The sequence below is a fragment of the Dasypus novemcinctus genome, chromosome 13 (assembly GCF_030445035.2).
Source record: "Dasypus novemcinctus isolate mDasNov1 chromosome 13, mDasNov1.1.hap2, whole genome shotgun sequence".
Classification (NCBI taxonomy): domain Eukaryota; kingdom Metazoa; phylum Chordata; class Mammalia; order Cingulata; family Dasypodidae; genus Dasypus; species Dasypus novemcinctus.
This window is the reverse complement of record NC_080685.1, coordinates 100,626,926-100,646,002: the sequence shown is the minus strand read 5'-3', so window position 1 is coordinate 100,646,002 and position 19,077 is coordinate 100,626,926. Positions and strand designations below refer to the sequence as shown.

Sequence of the window (19,077 nt, the reverse complement as noted above, 5' to 3'; positions counted from 1 at the left end):
GCCTAGGTTGACAGGTTCAGAATGGGGAGCCTCTCTTATTTGACTGAGGTCAGGGGTCTCTTTGGAAGGCCAGGAATCTCTTCCTGAGAGATGGATGAACTAGAAAAGCCACCTGTAACCAGAAGGCTTGGTGGCCCCCGATGGGGCGCGTCAGGAAGGACGGGCTTGAGGCCTCGGGAAAGATGGTGAAATGGGAAAGAGTGTGTGACATCAAAGGGTGCACGTGTGCCAGGTGCACAGAAGGGACTGGAGAGCTTAGGCCCACCTGTGCCCTCACAGAAGTCCTCTGTTAGTCCACTTCAGCAGTGTCTGAGAATAGTGTGACTTCTGGTCTAGTCAGCCCGGGAATTTAAGGCAGGACGTTAGTAGACTTCTTCCTTCTGGGCAGCTGACAGGCCTCAACGGGAAGAAGGCTCAGGCATCTGTGCCAGATACCACGACGCCGCCTGGAAGTGGGGAACTCCGCGTGGGCCAGGCCTGCGCAACTCCAGAGGATGCCGTTCTCACCGTAGTCTATTTCAGCTCCTGGAGTTGTGTAGTGCGGTGTGTGTGACTCTATACAGCAGCTCAGCACAATTAGACAACCTTTTAAAAAATCACTGGATAACAAGAAGTTATATTCCAGTGAATTTTCTAACTTGTTTTGGTTGATAAGCAACTCTGAATGTAAACTCTCATTAAAGCACTCTGAAGTGTGGTTTTTTCTAAATTATGTTTTTCTCTTCCTTTCCTTCTCTGTTACTTTTTGAAGGTGTTACCTGGACTTATTTTTATTGTATTTTTTTTTCTGCAAGCCAGTCATTCTGTATTGGAGGGGGGAAAATCATAAGAGAATTACTTGAGTTTTTCAGAATACACCTGTCCAACATACCAAGGATGTGCTTTTTTTTGAAAAAGCTCTCCAATTACTTTCATTTCTCCTGTCCTCCAATACTGTGTTGCAAAAAACCCAAAAAACCAAAAACCTTTAGAATTGGAATTAGGCTGGGGATAAATACACACACACACACACACACACACACTTATGACTTCTAAAACTTTAGACTTCTAAAACTTTTCCTAACAAAGCCTGCTGACTTTCTAGTTTGCTTTGATTGGGGACCTTATTTGTTTTGCTTTTGGTGATTTCATTGGCTTTGAAGGTATAAAATAAATTAACGTGAAGAACGTATTGGAGGCCTGTGGGATTCTGCCTGGCATCTCGTGTTTCTAGTTTGAATCAGACTAGAAAAGATACTTTTTTGAGGAAATCTAATATTGACAAGTTCTTAAAATTGCAAGGCTTTAAAATAAATGTGTAGTGATATGTCCCTGGGCCTATCCCATCAACCAAACTCCTGTTTATCCTGATACATGTTAGTTAGGCAGAGGTGAATGTGATGCCACAGACTTAGGAAATGAATTGCCTCTTTTGAAATGAAGCTTGTGACTTGCTTTTGTATATTTATTTGGAGAATGAAAGGTCTTTTTCATTTAAAGTTGGACTTCCTATTTAAAAAAAAAAATCTTATTTGTATTTTTCTGTGTTCCATTCTAAAGAAAGAGAAATGTGGCTGGTTGAATACACTTTAAAGGCTTTTAAAGTAATAATGAGTTGCTTTTTACTTTCCTATGTAATATTACATAAATTTAAATTAAATTAAAATTAAATCAAAGGGTTAGTGCTAAATCTTAGCTTAATTTACCATTGAACATTCATCGATATTCACTGGATTTTAAACATTCATTTTGATTCTACTGCATCTCCATCACATCCTGGCTGGATCACTTAGCTTCCACCAGAGGCATGCCATCTGCCTGGAGGATTGTATGTTCATGCAAGTTTAGACCTGGGAAGTCCTCAAAGGTGAACTCATCCAACCCAGCTCTGTCTTCCACGTCACACTCCACTTGAAAAACAAACTCCAGCCCAGGGGTGAAGTGGCTTGCTCAGGGTCACACAGCTGGTCAGGGGCAGAACCAGAATTTCTGTATCTGATTCCAAGTTGTTTGTTCTTTCTTCTACACCACAACAGCCTCAGTGTGCTATGCTCAGAGCTTGCCATCAGCAACAACACAGACATGCCACCTCCTTTCCACTACATAAGTCTCCAAGAGGCTTCTCATCTCTCAGGAAAGAGCAGGACTTTGAAAGCCTGCAGGCATTTCCCTATCTTTAATCCTAATCCTTTTTCCATCAAGTTTCCAAAAGATTAAGATCATGCATTTTAGGCCAGGCAAACTAGGATTCATTACTATATTTTACTAGCCATGTGACTCTCGGTGAGTTGTGTAATTTCTTCAAGGCTCACTTTCCTCATTTAGGAAATGGGGATAATAATTCAGGAGCATGTAGAGTGCTTTCCATGCTCGGTAACGTTTTCTTTGGAAATCCTGTAAATCCATATGGAGGCTTTCCATCTATTTCCTTGAAAGTTTTAGGATCTTTGGTGGTATTTTCCATCAGCCTTTCCTTCCTTCTCTAAGGTCATTTGAGTTGCTCTCTGGGTCTTCTCTAATTCTTTACAGTTTTAGAGATTGGTAAATGCTCACCGAAGTCAGTTACCGCAGATGTCCACACGGCGTGTACAGTAAGGGTTTGCTCGTTGGTTTCTCAGTCTCTTCCCCAAGAGATCAGGATTTTTGTTTGACTTTTAGGAACTTAAAGTAATTTAGGGCAATATCTTCTGCAATGATATCTTGGAGGTTCCTTTTCAACCTGAGAGAGGATGGAAAGACTGGGCTTGGATCTGGGCCAAGTAACAGACCCCTAAGACATGTTTTTAGCAATGGAGAGGACCACAGGGAAAAAAAATGTAGTCAAACCCTTCAATTTGACAGCTCCAGAAACCGAGGATCACAAGGGCTGGGATACTCAGTTAAACCAACTCCACACCAGCAGGGCAGGGCCTAAAACCCACGCTCTGGCGCTGGCTCGAGCTTTTTCCATCACACCAGCCGCTGCTCATTAACCCCACCTCCGAAAGCGCCGAGGAAGTTCCCTCCCAGTGCCTACCCGGGCAGGGTGGGGCGATCCTGTGGCATGGCACGAACCGGGAAAACGACATATTCCAACCCTCATAAAGGCGCTTTTTTATGCTTCCTGGGGAGCGGGGGGCGCGGGGCGCAGACACTCGGAGGAACTCGGAGGGTCCGGGTGCCTTAGGGGAGAGATCTCCGGAACTGCCTACTGGGGGGGGGGGCACCTTCCCTTCTGCCGGTCGGTCTTCCCCTGTGCGAGAGCTGCACGGGGCAGTCGGCTCGAGGGGGTCCCCCCAGGTAGAGCGGACAGTCCTTGCCCTAGGTCGGACTTGGGCGAGGATCTGGCGCTGCCCAGCCCCCGTGGTCTGCGGAGATCTAGGCCGGACGTTTCCTTCCCGCTGTCGCCCGCGCCGGGCGTTCGTTTTTCCCTTCTCCACCCCCATCGTTCCTTACTCTCGGGGTTTTTCACCTCGGCCTCCTTCCCCTGCCCTCGGCTCTTCAAAACCTTTCCAAGAGCTGCCACCTGGAAAGGGTGCGCCCTCCCCCGGGCGCGCAGAAGGAGCTCGCGTAGCCCGGCATTCCTCGGATTCCAGCGCTGTGACGTCCCCGAGGGCCGCGCGCCTCCGGCCCGAGCGCCGGGTGCTCCCCGGGCCCGCGCCCGCCCGCGCGCACACGCCCCCTCGCCCTCGCGCGCGCGCCCGGCCCCCCGCCCCGGCGCCCCCGGCGCGCGCCCTCCCGCGCCGCCTTCCTGCCCGGCCCCGGGCGCGCGCGCCGCGCTCCCCCCACTGCCTCCCGGCCGCCAGCGCCGCCGAGCCCGCCCGGGGTGGGGGAGCTGGGCCGCCGGCGCCTGCTCCGTCCCCTCCCACTCGCACGGCCCCTTCCTCCCTCCCCTCCCGGCCGCCCGCGTTTCCTGCCGCTCGGGCTCGGCCGGCCCCGCAAAGTTCTGCCCAACTTTCTCTCGCTGCAGCGCAGCGGGAGCAGTCCCCTGGGCAGGTGGCTGCGCGTCTCCTCCGCCGGGTCCGTCCCCGCCGCGCTCGGCGCCTCCGGGAGCCGCAGCCACCGAGGGGCCGCCGGCGGTCCTCCGCTCCCACCTCACCCATCCTCCCCGGCCTTCTCGCCGCGCCTCCTCTCCCCGGGACCAGCCCGTCCCGAGCTTGCCTCTTCTGTTCTCCTCCTCTGCTCCCCTCCGCCGCCTCTCGCGCCGGGGATCGCGGGGGAAACCTCCCTCCCCTTTCGCCTGCTCGGGCTGCTGCCCTCCGCCTGCGCCTGGAATCGGTTCCGTGGGGGAACTGAGGCTCCGCCGCCACCGCGGAGGAAAGTCATTCCGCGCGGGACCCCGGGGCTCCGACGGGGGCCATGTAAGCAGGTAAGCGCCGGCCGGGGCGTGGGGGCCCGGGGTTGGGAGCCGCCTCCGCGCTCCGGGTGTCCTACAGATGACTTGGGCCAACACGGGCAGCGCCAGCTGGGGGTCGGCGGCCGGGGGCGCCTGGCAGGGCAGTGGGGGCGCGAGGTGGCTGGGCGCCAGGGGGCTCTTGCGCGGCGGGAGCTGCCCGCAGCGAGGCGCACCGTTGGTCAGGGAGAGTTAAGCCGGAAGGTGAGCGCGGTCTGGGAGTTAGCAGCTAAGCCCTCACCTTCCCCATCCCATTTTTTGGGGGGAGCGGGTGCGGGCCTGGAAAGGGCGGTCTGCGATGCCCAGACCGTTGGGGTCGGGGGATGAAAGCCGACGCTGCGGTAGCTCCCGCGGGAAGGGAACGCAGCTCAGCGTTTCCACCCCAGCTCCCCGGGGGACTGGAGGCCCTGGAAGGCACGGAGAGGTAGTCCGTGCGCTCTCACTAGGCCCCGGCTGTGCCAGCCAACTCCGCGCGTCTTGGCCCTTTGCAGGGTGGTCGGCCCGGCTGGCTCACTTCTAGGGAAAAACTAGCGGCCACATAATTTCAGACCGGGTGTCCCCCTCCAGCTCCCAGCGCTCTGAGTATTAGCGCCTCCCTCCGCTCCTTCCTTCCCTTCGTGCCCCCTAAATCTGGTTTTTGAGTACCTGTAGGGGTTTTCCCCCTTTTCTTTAGGGAGTCCTGTCCCTATCTCCTTCATCTTCCACTTCTTCGTTCCAGTCACTCCACCCCCACCCCCACTTAGAATTTACGGAGATTGTAGGTGTTTGGGCTTCAGTCTGTTAGAGGGACTGGCCCTGACAAGCTCTTTGTGAAGCTGGGGGAATTTCTGGACCGCAGGCTGCAGGTACTGTTCAGGGCTTCCACCCATGCGTTGATTTCTTTTAGTGGATCAGTTCACTCATTCATTCAGCAAACCCTGTGTTGGGCTTCTACTCCGTGTTAGGAACAGAGGTGCAAAGATGCTAAAACAAGATCGCAGCCCAGGAGTCTGCAGCCTGGTGGAGGGAACCCCTAGGCAGATGGAGAATTACCAGGTAGTGAGGAGGAGTTTCTGGGAGAGGGGAGGAAAGGCTCGCTGGAAGGAAGGAGATCTGTGCTGCGCTTGGAGGCTGGAGGTGGTGCTCACCCGGTGGGGTGGCTGGCCAGGGGCGTGCATTCCAGGTCGAGGAAACAGGTTGTGGAAAGTGAGTACTCAGTCATCCCAACAATGAGTACACAAGGACAAAAAGGTCATACCTGGCTATTTGGGGACTTAATGGCCCGGTAGGTGCAGTATGTTGCTGGGGGTGGCAGTTTTTTTGTTTTTTGTTTTTTTTTTTGATTGTCAGGAATTAAACTGGCTTGTCAGCCACTCATGGGAACCAAGTAGCTCCCAGAGGAGCAAGTCTCCCTCTTTAGACATATCTCCACTTCTGATGCTGTTTCTAGAACAAGCAGCAGTTGTACAGCCTTCTACATTTTTTTGGCACTAATTGATCCATGCCTGGTTTCATTAGAATGGTACTGATTCCCTTCTAAAGAGCAACAGGTAATGACAATACTGCAACAGGTAATGATAATACAAAACCTTGTATTGACGTTACCGTACTGTTTGGTGATGGGGTTAAAGGTTGTGCCATAGAAAAAACAGCCTTAATGAGTGGGAGCAGAATGACATGATGCCTTTTTGCCACCTCCAAACGGGCGTCTGTGGTGTGCAGAGTTAGTTCATGTATGCGTCATGGTGTTTTACTTTTCTGTACTTAATAATAATGCCGTTATTATTGCTTTAGCGCAGTTACAAAGGACCCCGTTTCCTTCCTCTGAAACTTGATAAAAACTGAATTTCTTCAGGCACGTTGTTGCAGCCTAATGTTTCAGGACTCTGAGTCCTGTCTAGAAAAGCTCCTTTTTTTTCGTTTAAGATTTATTTATTTATTTCTCCCCCCACCACTCTGCCTGCCCCAGGACGCCCAGTTGTCTGTTCTCTGTGTGTTCTTCTATGTCTGCTTCTGTTGTTGTCAGCGGCACGGGAATCTGTGTTTCTTTTTGTTACATCATCTTGTTGTGTCAGCTCTCCATGTGTGCGGCACCATTCCTAGGCAGGCTGCACTTTCTTTCACGCTGGGCGGCTCTCCTTATGGGTCGCACTCCTTGCGCGTGGGGCTCCCCTACGCGGGGACACCCCTGCGTGGCAGGACACTCCTTGCATTGCGCGCATCAGCACTGCGCATGGGCCAGCTCCACATGGGTTTGAACCGCGGACCTCCCATGTGGTAAAGGGACGTCCTAATCACTGGGCCAAGTCCGCTTCCCTAGAAAAGCTCCTTATAGTGCATTCTGCGTGGGGCTAGTGTTTCAGGGGTGCCCTGCGCTGGCTGAAGTGGTGTGATGGTAGAACCCATCGTCACTGAATTCTGGCTGAGGCTGCAGAGATCCAGCTTTCTGTGACCTCAGGCCAGCACCAGAGTGGCAATAACGCACTGACTCCCACAACTTTCAGTAGTTTTCCAAGCCCCTCCACCAACACCTTCTCTTCTCCCAAGAACAACCCCTGTATAGAAGTTTTGCTGAAGGGGAAAGACCTGTATGCGAGAAATGGCCAAAGAGAAGCCCTTTCCTGCTAATCCCAAGTATCTGCCTATCTTCCATCATTGGCCTAAAAACAGCTACCTTATGCTTGAAGCAGAGGTAGTTATTCTGGTTTGTATGTACCATGTGGCTGCAATGGAAAGAACAGCTTTACAGTCTTTTCTTTTTATTTTATATTTAAATTTTTTATTTTATTTCTCTCCCCTTCCCGCCCCAGTTGTCTGTTCTCTGTGTCTATTTGCTGCGTGTTCTTCTTTGCCCGATTCTGTTGTCAGCGCCATGGGAATCTGTGTCTCTTTTTGTTGCATCATGTTGTTGCGTCAGCTCTCTGTGTTTTCGGCACCATTCCTGGGCAGGCTGCACTTTCTTTCGCGCGGGGCGGCTCTCCTTATGGGGCGCACTCCTTGCGCATGGGGCTCCCCTATGCGGGGGACACCCCTGCGTGGCAGGGCACTCCTTGCGCGCATCAGCACTGCACATGGGCCAGCTCCACACGGGTCAAGGAGGCCCGGGGTTTGAACCACGGACCTCGCATGTGGTAGATGGACGCCCTAACCACTGGGCCAAGTCTGCTTCACTATACATTCTATTTTAATGTAGAAGAATCATGAAGAATTCACAGAAAATCCGAATGGGAGAATTCTCACTTGTCCTGAGTGTTTGGATTCAGAGGTCAATAGCTAAGAGGATTGTCTTCTTTTTTCAGTGCCGTCCCTCCTTATTAGGGTTAAATTTGCTTCAGGAAAATACGCATCAACCCTTTGATTGCATATTATGACCCATCTGGGTTCCATATTCTTGTTCTGTTTGACATGCTATCCTACATTTGAAGGTCTTTACATAGTCACCAGGTGTGCTGTGTAATTTTGAACTCATCCTAAGTGTTAGAACACTGCTACGCTCTTTGTTAGAGATCAAGTATAGGAAAGTATAAGGTGAAATTCTTAATTAGCCAATTAAATTAAATCATTGCTCCTTGCCCTGATTAAAAAAGAATAAGGGACCAAAAAAAGCGTTGATTGGGAGGAGAGTAAAGTTAATGACTAAAATGAGATTTTGTAATTCTCCCTTGCTGATTATAATTTGATTTAATTTACCCTACCCCTGCCAGATATGCATGAAAGTTTTACTGAGTGGTCCGAGTGGTGTATGTGGCAAGTCCCGCAGCCTTCTCTGGCTATGTGGTGAAGCACGGGGACCCAGGGTTGGGAGATTGAAATTCAGCTAGATTTGGAATTCTAACTCTGCCACTTTTTAGCTGGGTAGTAGTGAGTCTCAGTTTGTTCATCTGCAAGATGGGACCAGTAGTATTGAATATGTGGGATGTGTGCAGAGAATACAGGGTAATGCTGTATATTACTTTCCTCACATAGTGCCTTCCCCAGAGTAGTGTTGGCTCAAGGATCTCTGCCATGAATGTGCTCTTTGTGTGTGCCATGGAGTTCTCAGCATGCCTGAATTCACATGCATGCCAACAAACACACAAAGCTTTGTCTTTGACTATTTTTCCCCCTTCGTCTACTGGCTCAAGGCAAATGTGTTGGCTGGCAGCTGCCACGTGGCACCTCATACAGGAGGTCAAGACCAGGCAGTAGGGAAGTTTGGGGAAGGAAAGTCAGAGAAGAAGGGCAGAAAAATTGGTCCTTTTTCCTTTACTTACCATAACAAATGTCCAATTCTAATATAAGGATGCTTTTTATTTCTACTGTTGAAGTCCAGTTAGTTAGACTATATTAGAATAAATTCCCCAGTCCTTAACGGTGCAAAAGCTAGTGTCCCCTATTAGAATGGCTGCTATTAAAACAAAACAGAACAAAACAAATGGAAAATAACACTTGCTGGAGAGGATGCAGAGATAGGAACCTTCATTGCTGGCGGCAACATAAAATGGTTCAGTTGCTGTGAAAGACAGTTTGGTGGTTCCTCAGAAATCTAAGTATAGAAATATCTTATGACCCAGGAATCCCTCTACTAGGTATATACCTAAATGAATTAAAAGCAGGGACTCAAACAGATATTTATACACCAGTGTCCATAGCTGCATTATTCATAATTGCCAAAAGATGGAAGCAACCCAAATGCCCATCAACCAATGAATGGATAAATAAAATATGGTATATACATATAATGGAATATTATTCAGCTGTAAAAAGGAATGAAGTCCCGATATATGGAATAACATGGATGAACCTTGAAGACATCATATTGAGTGAAATAAACCATGCACAAAAGGACAAATATTGTATGATCACCAATTTCTAAACAATTAGAATATGCTAACTCAGAGTCAGACTCTAGAATATAGGTTATTAGGGCACAGGGTGGTAATAAGGAATGGGGAATTAAGGCTTAAACTATAAAGCGTTCCTATTTGAAATGATGGAAATGTTTTGATAATAGATAGTGGTGATGGAGTACAACATTGTGAATGCAATTAACAGCATTGAAATAAATTTATAGGATTAAAAGGGAAAAGGTTAGATTGTATATATGGTAACAGAATATGAAAGAATCCACGGAACTGGACTACACAAACAGGGAACCCTAAGTTAAACCATGGGGTTTAATAGTACAAATAGAAAAATGTGCTATCATCAACTGTCACAAAAGCTTCACACCAGTGCAAGGCATTAGTGGTGAGCTAGTGTATGGGATCCTGTATTTTATGCATGATTGTTCTGTAAACCCACAACTTCTCCAATAAAGAAAAACAAAAACAAAAAAAGCCAAAACCAAAACGTTAGCATACCTGCAGCCTTGCTTTCCTTCTTTGAAGGAAATGTGGAGTTGACTGTAGCACCTCTAGTGTAATTTGTAATATTTCTAAGTATTACAGTAAGGAAACAAGCCACAGGTTCCTTCAACTTTAATGTTGCCTTTCATCTGAGAAAGTATTTGACACACATTAATTCATGGATCATCGCAGCTATCTCCCAGCAGGAGGGAATGTTAGAAGAAAGGAACAGCTCATAAAACACAGTAGGGCAGGCATGGCTGTGTTCTTGAAGCCCAGTTGTTCCAGCAAAGTGGGTCTGGCCACGAAGTCCAATGAGAGAACGCCTTTGAGGGGACAGGGGCCGACAGCCTGGGAAGAACACAGCTCTGGCTGGTATGCTTGCAGTGAGCAGAGCGGAAATCCATGTCGCCCAGACCAGATATGCCATACATTAATTGCCTGCTTGCTGATTATGAAAATAATCTCTCGATTGGATTTGGCAAAGGATAAGATAAAATGCTTGTGGACAAAGCCCTTGAGGACCTGAGGACGGGAGGTAATAGTGACTAAGAACTTTTTTGTGGGGTAAGGGTGGTTGCAGATTACCATTGTTCTCATTTTCTTTCTTTTTTTCCTGTGGGTTCAGTATTCATTGGCTTGGTTTTGTTTTGTGCTTCCATCAAACTTTTAGTCCTGCTATGGAAAAAAAAAAGTGTTGTGGCCTAAATTTTAGGTCAAACTTAGGTGTAAACTTTGCTATGTGGGTGATTTAGTTCAGCCCTGTAGGGGGATAAATTGGACCAGGTCAAAGATTTCCTCCTCATCCTGGTCAGTTAGCTTGACCCCGAGGACTGTTGTGCATGCACAGATCCCGTAACCCTAGCTGACCACCCCATAAATGCTTGATGCTGGCCATCAGGAGCCCTGTGAGAAAATGAGAAGCAGGACAGCTGGTGGCGCAGCATTATCTCAGCAGCGGACTATCCTTTTCCGCTTGAGATTTTAATGTTTCATTGTCGAAGTGTATTCTTACCACGTGGGCCACTGACTTGTACTTTACCTTAAAAGTTTTGAGCTCATAATGAAAAATCAGTCATTGTTGAAAATTAGCAGGAGTTCCTAATGCTTATCTTTAGGCAAAGTGTCTACTTGACTAACATTTAATTTTCTCCAGCCTTTGGAAATCTATCTCCGGGGGGGTGTTTCTTTCACACTCCATTCCCCTCAGATAATTGGGGTAGTAGCTAAGGCAGTAGTTCCCAAACTCGAGGGAGCATTGGACTCCCTTGGAGGCAGGGAGGGCTCGTTAACAGATTGCCGCTCCCCACCCCATCGCAGCCCAGTTTCTGATTGAATTGCAAGGGGCTGCCAGGTGATCCTGCTGCTCCTGGGCCCTGACGCAGTGCGTTTTGAGAACGCCTGAGCTTAGGAGTCTTGGTGTGGTCTGTTCACTGTTCCTCAGCTTGATGAGGCGGTCACTTAACTTTTTTACGGCATTGGTTTGAATGATTCTGTTTCTGGTTGTTTTAGAGTTGTGGGAGGCTTTTTGTTCACTGATCACTAGGCAGGCCCATAGTGAACATGAAATAGATGCTTCCATTTTAGCAGATCCGCTTGGCTACCGTCTCCAGTCCAAACCTTTCCGCTTGGGGCCAAGCAGTTTGATTTCTCTGGTGGTTATATCCACCTCAGTATCCAGTACACATCCCAGATTCTACACCATATTCTCTCTTAGCACCCCATCCTCTACCCTCAAACCCTAGTGACAAATCCAGTCAGTCTTTAGGGTTTTTTTGAGTTCTGCACCCTTAAATTGCTTCAGTTTGTTCCCTGACCTCCATCTTCATGGCCTCTTGGGATTATTTCAAGAGCTTCAGAGACTTAGTACCTTCTTCATCTACTCTTTTCTTTCAGTGCTGCCAAGAGTTTTTAAAAACACAAATCTGTTTTTTATGCTTCTATTGAAATTCTTCTTTCTCTCCATACTGCCTTTATAAGGCTTCTTTTTTTTTTAAAGATTTATTTACTTATTTACTTATTTATTTACTTATTTATTTCTCTCCTCTTCCCCACCCCCCTCAGTTGTCTGTTCTCTGTGTCTGTTTGCTGCATGTTTTTCTTTATCCGCTTCTGTTGTTGTCAGCAGCACAGGAATCTCTGTTTCTTTCTGTTGTGTCATCTTGCTGAGTTAGCTCTCCGTGTGGGCGGCGCCATTCCTGGGCAGGCTGCACTTTCTTTTGTGCGGGGCGGCGCGGGGCGGCTCTCCTTACGGGGTGCACTCCTTGCCCGTGGGGCTCCCCTACACGGGGGACACCCCTGCGTGGCAGGGCACTCCTTGAGCACATCAGCACTGCGCGTGGGCCGGGTGCACACGGGTCAGGGAGGCCCAGGGTTTGAACCGTGGACCTCCCATGTGGTAGGCAGATGCCTTAACCACTGGGCCAAGTCTGCTTCCCTGTAAGGCTTCTTTACCCTGTCCTCATCTGTTGCTCTTTTTCTCTCTTCCATGCTAGAGCCTCTAACACTTGGTGGCATTTAAATCTCATCTCCGTTATTACATTCCGATCCCCAGTGACCTCTCCTCCTCTCTGCCGGCGTGACTGCTAGCGTTGCATCACCACCTTTGCTGGCTGGTTTCCCACTCACAGTTAGCCTTTACCCCCTTTATCGTCTCGTAACACTTGAATTGCCTGTATTGGTAAGTTTTGCCTGACCACAACGTATTTGCTTGCCTCTTTGTCACTCCTACCAGGTTGTGAGCTTCTCCTGGTAGGGAGCAAGTGGCAGTTATCTCAGAATCCCTGTCCTGTGAGTAGGTTGGCCAGCAGTGACCATGGCTCCCATTTACTGGTGCTGACTCTATCCTGATGTTCTCAGTACCTTATAGAGATGATTTTACTAAACTTTTCAACAACTCTAGGAAGTATAATGGCTAGTATAAATCCCCGTTTTACAGATAGTGAAAGGGAGTTGGTAAGAAAGCATTTCTAGAACAAGTGATTTAATGCATTTCCAAAATGCTGACTTGAGGGTATAGAGCCCAGCTTGGTTTACAACTTATTATTTATTCTCTAATAACAATGCAGTAGGAAAATTGCATTGTATTAATGACTGTATGTGATTTTAAAAATTAAACAGGCATCAGTGCTATTTATTATAAATGTCATATTGGTTCATTTGAGGAGAGAAATCTCTTAGCTGTTCAGTGAATTATGGTTGTGGTTTTTAATGTTGTTTTGCTTTACCTGGATACTTTCAAGACTTGATACTTTTCCCGTCATTTTTCAAACCCAGGAATCTTTGCAGAACAAAGGTGTGCAAATATCACAGAAGGGTTAGGAAGTGGGAACAGTTGCGGGAGTGGGGGGGACGAAAAATAAACTAAATTCGTTTTTGCAAGTTTTGGTTTATTGATTAGAGTGTATGTAGTTTACTTCATATGCATTATGATGATTATTTTTGCAGCTCATATAAAATATTCTCTCACCATTTGACCACTGGGTCATCAGTTTTTAAAATGACAGAGAGAGAGAACTTCTATGACACCTCATCAAGGCAGATTTGCAAGCCCGCCCATTACCCAGACAGTTGTACTTATAAAACTGTAATAAGAAGCAATGAAATCACTGATGTTATCCTCAGATCACAAGATTGGCTCTCACCATTATTTCAGTTCTCAGGGTAAAAGGGATTACAGCACATTTCATGGTCTTGAAAGTGAATTTGTCGTGAATTACATACGCACAGTTCAGCTTGATATTTAAGATTCTCCACAAATAATCCCCCAAAGGGCCTCTGATTTCTCCAGATTTATGGCCCGCTATTCCGCAGGGTTCCGTTAAGTTGCAGCTGCTTCCCGAACAGGCCCAGTAATTTCCCACCTATGGCCATGCTGTTTTCCTTGTCCAAGAATCCTCCCACTCACGGTTGCCTGTCCGAGCTGTCCCCCGGGGCCCACCTTATTAAATACTGCTTTCTCTGGGCAGCCTTCCCTGATCTGACTGCCTGGTTAGCCCTCGTGCCATTGGCTCTTGGCCTCTATCTCTTTGGGTCCCGGTTAACCCGTCTCATCCCTCTCATTCGCCTGTCAGCAGCCTGGGAGCTGCCTCTTGCCCCTGTCCCTCCTCTCTGCCTCCCACGCAGGGCTCAGCCACCACTGTCCCTGGCCACCTGCACCTGCTCACCCGGAGCTGCCTCCCTCGCCCTGAGCCACCCTCCTCTTTGTTGGGGCAGGCAGTCCTTCCGCAGAGACAGTGCCCGACCCCACCTGGCCCCACCGCTGCAGCGCTGCGCCTCGGCCGCCCCCTTCCCTGCAGAGTTCTTTGTAAAACAGCTCTGGTGTTTTCACTCTCTGGCTAAAAATCTTTTTTTTTTTTTTGCCACTTGGGGTATTATTTAGGGATATGTATGTTGTAAAAGTATGAAAAAATGCCAGAAGAAAATAAATGCCAAGTGTGTGCATGTGGTTAGGAGGAGGTGTGGTATTGTTTTATTTCCTGAGTTTGGTGGTGGGAACAGGGATGCTCATTACGATCTCACTTAAATCTGAAATCTTTAATGAGAGAAGTGAATTGCTTATGACTCCCTCCAAAGCGTTCACGGCCTCCCGCTGACCTGCTAGCCTTGCCCGGCTGCTCCCCGGAGCCCCTCCAGCTCCCTCTCACCCAGGGCTGAAGGCAGGTGTCTTGACTCCTTTATGTGAAATTTCTTTTCACATAATAACCTCCTACTCATCCTTTAATGTCTGGTGTGATTTTTATATCTTTTTAGATGTTTTGTCTGACTCTCCCTTTATATCATGAAGAAGAATTGTCATCCTAACTGACTCCCCGCAGGACTTCACACGTACATTACTGGGGCGTGTATCACATTGTATGATAGTGGTTTGTTCATCTGTCTCCCCCAAGTTGTATGCTCTTTACAAGACACGTTTTTGTGATTGATTTATCTTGGTGTCCTTAGCTCCCGATGCCGATTCTATCTTCAATAAATGAATGGGGAATTACTGATTAGTAGATGTGAGATAAACGTTTTGAATTGAGTCACATTTTTTATTTACGTGTGTCTGAAGTACACTTCAACGCAGATGGAAGGGAAGATCTGTTGGGTTCGGTATCTGAAATTGGGGGTGTCTGAATAAGATGAACCACTGAATATATCGGATTGACTCTGAATATATTTGAATAATCGCTTTCCTTATTCAGCCCTGCTTTGTTTTAGAAGTTACTTCTGCGTTTCCCATTTACTTTCTGGTGGCGGTTCTGTTTTTCGGCCACTCTCGGCCCACTCCCCATCATCCTGGAGTGTGCTGGTAGCTTCTGAAGCCGTGTCCAGGAGAGCGCGTGGGTCCAAGTTTGGAAGAAAACCTGAGCCGTGAAGTGGTGCTGCTTGCTGTACGGCTGTCTCCTGCCATCGGTGCTACTTGTTCTGCTATGGAGAAGTAACACATCCATTTAGAGGATCGGCTCAAGAGTTTATTTTTGTGGCAGATGTGTCCCACTGCAGAGCTGTAATAACCGTAATGAAGGAGGATTATGCAGTATTAGGTTTACCAAGGGTGCACCAGTCTGCTACCAAGGTCAGTGGCAACAGCTCAAGCCAGCAATTAGGTTTCATTTAAAGCTCCAGGAGGCAATTAGCATTCGCTTCTGCCAATGAAATCCTGTGATCTATTACGCATGATTTGTTACATATTTTGAAAAAAAATGTGCTTTACATGATGAAGGCACCCATTTCTTTCTTTTTTTTAAAGAATAATGAAATCTCCAAATTATTTGAAAAAGGGGACTTACATTTTAGCCGGTATATCTGTGTTTACATTCGTGGCTTATGCTAACATTCATAGTGCATTGTGCTTTTTAAAACAGATACATTTTTGAAAGGTCACATAAATTCTTTTACTCAAAGGTGAGGAATTTGTTATGGTACATTTTACAATTAAGTGATTTTTTTGAGGGAAAAAAAAGTGAGGCTGATGTGAAGCGAATCGCCAAAATAATGAAATGACACCTACCTATTTTAATTATATTCTTTAGAAAATGATTGTTTTACTAAGAGGCATCTAAAAATAAAGTCTGGAAAGGATGCTTTGTGCTTTGCATCTGTTGAGCAGCTGTTTGGTTGTTTTCAAATGAGGCTGCTTTTCTGAGTTCCAGGTTAGGTACAAGTGTGCACTGTGTCCCTTCATCTTTCAGAATGTATTTAGGAATTTTACCTTTCCCTATGAATATGAAGTGATAATTATACTTCCTAAATTATTTTAAACAATCCCAATTTTGTAATAGATCGCCTACATTTTGGAGAATTGTGATAGCTTACCAAAATTAATATTTTTTCTGGGATGATTAAAGGAAGAAATGCACGTTGCACAGCACTTCAGCCAGAAACTCAGGGCAGAGTTATACAAAGGATGTCTATTTCTGCAGAATAAACAGACCATTTCCCTGTCTTTTGGTTCTTGATTTGCATTATTATTTTTTTGCTCATTGGCATACTGATAAAACTGTAATAATGGCCGAGTGCAGCAGCTTCAGCTCTGACGTGACAGAACATTAGAGCCTAGCATGATATTTGGGAAAGTTCATAGTGAGCCTCCCCTCCCGGAAGATTCACAGTGAACTTTAGTGAGTCAGGCTCTGGGAAGACTTGAAGTAAATAAAAGTGTTTCAAAGCTAAACTCCTTCTAATAAGGACCCTTTTACAAATTTTATGGAACACCTGCAATCTCAAGGGGCACTAATATTCCATGGACTACTCTCTAGAAAAGTCTTGGTGTAGATGGTACCTGGAATAGAAAAGACATGCTTGTTGTCTTTAAGAAATTCCACCTTTAAATTAGCATAGTGACTTGGATTATTAAGATATTAAATATGTAAAACCTTCAGTAGCAGACTAGAACTAAGTTTATTTTTTAAAGTAACTGGACTCTTTTTTCTTTTTTGCCACTTTTAGAGCACAGAAGAAGAACAGGTAAATAAAATACGAGTAATTTATTCACAAGACAGACTTTCAGGGGACGTTTAAGGGATAGTAAACATGTAATTAAATTTTACATATTTATAGTATAGTAAAGAGTAATGTTCAAATTAAATTTGAGGCACTACAGGAACATTACCCTTTATAGAAAGATTCAGATATACTCAGTAGTTCATCTTGAGACCAGAAAATGTGGCTAATATGCACTACTGGAAAATCTTGATTCTCCAAATTCTGGCAATCAGCCCTCCTTCTCCCCCCCCCGTAATTAAAACACTGCCAAGAAGAAAGCTGGGCAGGCTAAGGAAGCGTAAACCATTGAGGCGTTTAGAAGTGTCATTGCAATTATTTTATTAAGTGCCACTATTTGAAGTGTTTTGTTTAATTAGGCATTTAACAAAGGCTTTGTGAATATAATATGAACAATTTTTCTCTCTCATGGCCTCTTTACTTCTTTCAAGCTGAGTTTCTCAGTATTCCCTTTATCAGTTTCTCCCATTCTTTTTTCTGGCCTTTTAGAAAACAGAGCTTTGTGTATGGAAACCCATTTTTCCTACAGTCTTTAAACAACCGCATGAAAGCACTGTTATTTTTAGCTCTTGCTTCTCCTTGAGAAATAGGAGATTTAAAGAGGTACTTTGCTGAAGTCACACAGCTAGTAAGTGGAAGCAGTGGGGTTTGAACTGCTTCTCTGACTCCACAGCCCTTAGGCCCAGAAGTCTGTACAGGTCTGAGTACACGTATCTTTCCTGAATCCTTCCCTCCCTCCCTCCATCCAGTTGTTTAATAAATGCATTTTCATGTTTTTGAGGGAGGAGATATTTTTCTGTGGTCATAAATTTTAAAAGAATAAACACCTAATAATGTGCCTGTTAGCCACGTGTGGCTACTGAGCATTTGAGATGTGGCTAGTTCCCAATGAGGTATGCCAGAAGTGCCAACTACACACTAGATTCCAAAGACTTAGTCCAAAAAAAAAGGTAGAATGTGTCATATATATATATATTTTTTAGTGATTATTGAAGTGACACTTTTCTGGATATATTTAGTTAATTAAAATCTATGATTAAAATTGTAGCTGTTTATTTTTACTTTCTTAATGTGACTACTAGAAAGTTCCACATTACATATGCGCTTTGCATGTGTGGTTCACATTCTATTTCTTTTGGTCAGCACTGTTATACATGGTTTTCAAACTGTACTCCTAGAGCCGTAAGCCCCCAGTATGTCTCAGAAGACTGGGCTAACAGTGGGTAAAGACGGAAATGAGGAATCACTATTGCACATGGTAAGCAGCAAGCCCGGTGGCATCTTAGATGACCAGCAGAGAGAGACTAATATTAGCTGCCATTCATTTAGTACTTACCACGTGCAAGTACTTTGTCAAGCACTTTAAGCCGATTATCTTTCTTGATCCTTACAACCTTTGAAGTAAACACTGTCATTGTATAGCTGTATAGGCAAAAAGTTGGTTATCATTCTCATCTGTTTTTATGGACGAGAAAACGGAGACTTAGACAAATTAATTTGCATAAGACTGCAGCTAGTAACTAGTAGTTCACTAGGTACCAACTTTGGGGTGCAATTACTAGTACATGATGGAGCCAGGGCATCAAATCTAGGCATGAAATATTTGTTAACCGTTCGGCACCACTGCATCTCAAAGGTGAAAGGGAAGACGTGACTTAGAACTGTTCAGTAGCAGTCCTTTTATGCATTCAGTGTCTTTTGGGGGCTCCCCTTCATCTCCCCAGCACTAGCAGATACCATCTTTGAAATAGGAAATCTAGTACAATTGACGTTGGTATGAATGACTTTGAGCTATTAAGGAATGTGCAGTTACGCTTAATATCTCCCATTTACTAAAATTGCCTTAATTTGAAGATATTTATCAGAAATTGCCGTTTTCAAATTTTAAGCTCACTTCTGTTTTTTTTAAAATGAGATATTGCTGTATTTCCTAGCAAATGCAGATTTTGTAAATACTAGCATTAGATCATTAGATCCTTTTCTCTCCTCAGTGTAATAACAATACTCCAAACAAATTGCCAAGTCTACCTACAAATCTGCTTCCAGCTGTTTTAAAACTTTTTCAACTTTTCTGTTTTTCTTCATATGTAGGCCTATTTTCATAGTTTTAGTTTTATATACTCCACATATAGGTATGCTTTTCTTCTTGTAGTTGTAATAATTAATATTTTAATACATCTACTTACAGTTGATATTCTAAAAATTGCTTTGTATTTTATGGATGAAAATATATACATTTTATATTTCTTGGTATTTCGTAGAAGAAGATAGGGAGGATTCTCGTATGAATAGTTTTGTTGAATTTATTTTAGGATAAATTCTCATGAGTAAAATTGAACATTTTTATGATTCTTGAATCATACAAATGCAATGGAATTTTGAACATTGGTCCTAAAGGTAAAATGAAAGGTAACACAACTTTATTTTCAGATT

General features: G+C 45.5%; 1 protein-coding gene across 1 annotated transcript in view; it reads left to right on the top strand.

Moving 5' to 3' along the window:
• Window positions 1–3,709: 3,709 nt before the first annotated feature.
• PTPN14 (protein tyrosine phosphatase non-receptor type 14) overlaps window positions 3,710–19,077 on the top strand; it is a 169,493-nt gene continuing 154,125 nt past the window's right edge. The window contains exon 1 of the mRNA XM_004470998.4: window positions 3,710–4,327. The gene's annotated coding sequence lies outside the window, so the exon portion shown is untranslated. The remainder of the gene's footprint in view (window positions 4,328–19,077) is intronic.